This window comes from Dreissena polymorpha, chromosome 3 (assembly GCF_020536995.1).
Source record: "Dreissena polymorpha isolate Duluth1 chromosome 3, UMN_Dpol_1.0, whole genome shotgun sequence".
NCBI classification, from domain to species: Eukaryota; Metazoa; Mollusca; class Bivalvia; order Myida; family Dreissenidae; genus Dreissena; species Dreissena polymorpha.
In genome coordinates, this window is record NC_068357.1 from 45,470,066 (window position 1) to 45,474,212 (window position 4,147).

Consider the following 4,147-nt stretch of genomic DNA (forward strand, 5'->3'; position numbering starts at 1 on the left):
TGAATGTCATGAAAGTCGCTTAAACTGATGTATATACTTTTTCATCATATCATCTCAAATGGAAAGTCAAAATAATCCCTAAACGTCATTTATGTAGTGTGTTTTGTTCGTATATTCTACAAGCGCAATATAAAGCCTAAATACTGTTGAACGTTTATGTTAATGTGCCTCACTGAAAGACAAGTTATACCAATAACGAACCGTTGTACAAAATGTGTATGCAGTCAAAAGCGAGTAACTGCTTTACGTTTACGAGTCACTCAATGTAAGTCTCAACACGAGTAGTTCGTAAGGCGCAATTAATGTTCAACGCAACATTGAGTAGCATAGTTTGTTGCCATATGGAAAATATCTTATATCGGTTAGTCATTCATATAGTTTTTTTTATCATTTTACCTCAAATTCAAGTTTGAAAGTTTTTTGCTTTGTACGTTTGCAAGCTAGTGGTGTCACTCGGCGTTTTCACGGACTTGTGACCGTTCCTCTTGTCTGAGTACAAGAGAAGTCGCCTTCCCACCCCAGCCCTAGCAGACTTAAACCTAACAATTTGAACAATGCGTGTTATCAACCGGTTGGTAGCCTTATCAAATGCCATCGCGTCCTCGGACTCGCATACGCATCGACCCACGTCAGGTTCTAAAGCTTGCGGGCAATAATGAGTGTCCCTCGCGATAGATTGAGGAGCCTTGCCAGAGTATAACGACAGCATGGATAACACATGTTAGAACCGAAAACCGAGGCGTTTCCCCTCAAGTGCTATCGGTTCGCTTCGCAACTTGTGGAGTCGGTCTATTGACACCTACATACCTCGGTCGCCCATACTCAGTCAATTAACCGCTGTTGTCTTTCTGCTTGCCAAATAGCAGTCAAAACAACCTTACAGTGATCTAGCCAGATTGGAAACTACGAGCGAAAACTAACTCGCCCAAGCGAGTGACCCGCTCCCGATTCGAGCAAAACCTCACCTAAGCACTATCGACCCAAAAAACGCCAGTAACACTGCTCCGTTACTAGGGAGCCTTGCTAGTCAACACAAGTAATTTGCAATCCTGGCTAGAGCAATGAGTATATTCGGACTGGTGTACCACCATGTGATTGTCTGCGCTTAAATTGTTGTTATTTGATACTTAGAGTCTCTTGTGCCAAAGTAGAGACTGAATATTTGTTTTATAAATCAAGCAATCATTTACTGGTTGGTAGTTCTAACAGTGCGTCAAAATAAGCACCGTGAAAACATTTTAGCACCGAAATACCGAGGTGTTTACCCCCAAGTGCTATCAGTGCGCTTCACACTTGTGGAGTCTTAAACCCCTCGGCCGCCCAAACACAGTTAATGACTGTTAATGTTTATTTTTTGTTTGATTTTGGTATTGCATAGTTTAAACACAAACACATACATCAATACATCAATATTGCTGGCCAGCACAATAAAACAAGGAAAAAAAAGGTAGGAGAACAATCTCCTTTATTTTTCATGTAAAAACATAAACATAAACATACACACTGTCAACACTTGCCACTTGCAACACCGAGTTCGTTTCAGTGCAGAATGTACACATTTTTCGATCGACACACATTCGCAATGTTACATGGATTCACAAAGTTACATGGATTCACAAAGTTGCACTGATGTCCATACGCGGGCCAATGTTCGAGTTATCGGTGCGATGGACCCACGGTTTTGTCGCAGCTGTACGCCACACGTATGTATTGACTACTCGGTGTCCACATCAAGGTTTGTATATTGGCACTGAAAATAGAAAAGCAAATTGTGTTAAACAGTAAACGATGAAAGTAAACAGCCTGAAATGATAAAAACATGCATGTGTAATATACCATGTATCAAATAAAATAGTAAACACAAACTGCTAAAGAAAAACACACAACTCTACCAACTGTTTAACTGATACTTACTTTTTTGTTTTGTGTTGCATGTTCAGGCGCCTTTCTGTCACTGCTCGTCTAGCAGTACAGCTGAAATGAAATAGAAAGCATGATCAGAAACTTTCATTGTAATTGTACAACTTACAATTTATGTGCACAATTTTGCATTTAAGTATAACATACAGTAAAACAATTTCAACTAATACTCACTTTTTTGTTGTGTTGTTTCCACAAAGGCGCCTTGTTGTCACTGCTCGCCTGGTAGTAAACCTGACACGTCTAGTAGTAGAGAACACTCGTCCAGCAGTAAAGCTGAAATGAAATCGAAAGCATGATCAGAAACTTTTGAATGTGTTTGTACAACTTACAATTTATAAACACAATATTGAACTGTAACAGTAAACATGAAACAGATAACAATTTTACTTACCTATGTTGTCTTCGCTGAAATACAAAAGTCATGTTCATAGCAATCATAGCATATTAACACACAATGAATACAACTCAAAACTTTTAGTAAGAAACTCAGTACTTACTTTGTATTTTGTATCCAATCCCTCTGCGGACAATCTTCTTCAGTCCACAATCGAGCTGAAATCAAGACTCAATGCATACATGTAAATTTTGCCAAATAACAAACAAAACTGTGAACCAAAACTTTAACTAAACAAAACTAACTTTTCAACTGTTATGGTACTCACCTCTGGCAACTGAAATCATACAGACATTTTGCATATCAAAATACATTTTTAGTTTAAAGATAAGAATGATTTATGAACATTTTACTTACACAAAGCATAAATATAAAAGACATGCTATGATGAAAAAAACAATATGTATACAAAATTATACATAAAGAAACACACTATACTTACCATTGCTGACCTGAAATTGAAAAAAGCACATTTTGTATAGCAGAATACAAGTCATCAAAACAGTTCAATATGAAAATTAAAGAAGGCAATTGTACTTACCACAGCCATGCTGAAATAAAAAAGAAACACATTTTACAATGCAAAATACAGGTCATCAAAACAGTTCAATATGAAAATATAGAAAGTTAGTGTACTTACCACAGGATACTGAAGTGAAAAACAGACATTTTGCATAGCAGTATACAAGTCATCAAAACAGTTCAATATGAAATTATAGAAAGTTAGTGTACTTACCACAGGATACTGAAATGAAAAACAGACATTTTACAATGCAGAATACAAGTCATCAAAACAGTTCAATATGAAATTATAGAAAGTTAGTGTACTTACCACAGCCATACTGGAATGAAAAAAACATTTAGCAATGCATAATAATCCAGACTTACCTAGCTGATCTTGAATCATTTTCTGTTGTTTAACTTCTCAGTTGTCCAAAAGTCTGCTCTGTAACGACCCACCATTCCAATCTGAAAAATAGTTAAGCATAACAAAGCACAAAACAAACCAAAAGAATAGTTTACTTACCTCATATTTTGTGCAGGTTTTCAACAGCCAATTTTCTTCATGAAACCTGTGTTCGTCTCTTTTTGACCAACTGTGGAACCGTCACAGCAATGTAAGTCTGAAACATAGAAGGGCATAACAACATAACATACAAACCAGTATATTTGTTTCGACTTACCTCGTGGCTACAGTCGATACACAGCTGCTGAATTTCTTTTCTGTCACAAGCTGTCAAAACATCTCTGCAACATCTCTACAATTGAAACCTGAAACAGAGTAAAACAGAAAAATATTTTGTATACAATATAGTAAACGCTTACCATGTTATAGGCCTGAGTTGCAGCAGTGATTTTTTTTTTGAAATCTTCTTCTTTTCCCTCACTGCATGAGAGACCTGAAAAATAGCATGCAGTGCAAAACACATGAGTTAAATTAAACCAAAATTTTGTTTCTACTTACCTTGCTTCTGTAGAGTTGAATCACAGTAGTAGAATTCCTTCTTCAAACACATTTTTCTGTCTACACCAGAAACTTGAATCTGAAACAGAAAAAAGCATCACATCAAATTGTACAACTCAAGTGCATTCATTCAATGCTTACCTACTTTCTGTTGAGTTGTTTCACAGCAGATGAAATCCTTATTCACTGTTGGCACTGCTATGAGACCATTTCTGCATGTGAAATCTGAAACAGAGCAAAGCAAAGTATGCATGGTAAAAATCAAACAAACAATTGTAACACTTACCCTGTTTGCAAGTCCCATTCACTTTCTCAGCAATGTTCCTCTTCTTGAATCGTCTTCGTCGCTGACTACAAGTACACCT

General features: G+C 36.7%; 1 long non-coding RNA gene across 1 annotated transcript; it reads right to left on the reverse strand.

Annotated features, from left to right (window-relative positions):
• Positions 1–510: 510 nt before the first annotated feature.
• LOC127874147 (uncharacterized) lies at positions 511–2,723 on the reverse strand. Its single transcript, XR_008046652.1, has 3 exons — positions 2,095–2,723; positions 1,915–1,974; positions 511–1,750 (listed from the first exon to the last, which is right to left on the reverse strand). It is a non-coding gene; the product is annotated as an uncharacterized LOC127874147 (long non-coding RNA).
• Positions 2,724–4,147: the final 1,424 nt, after the last annotated feature.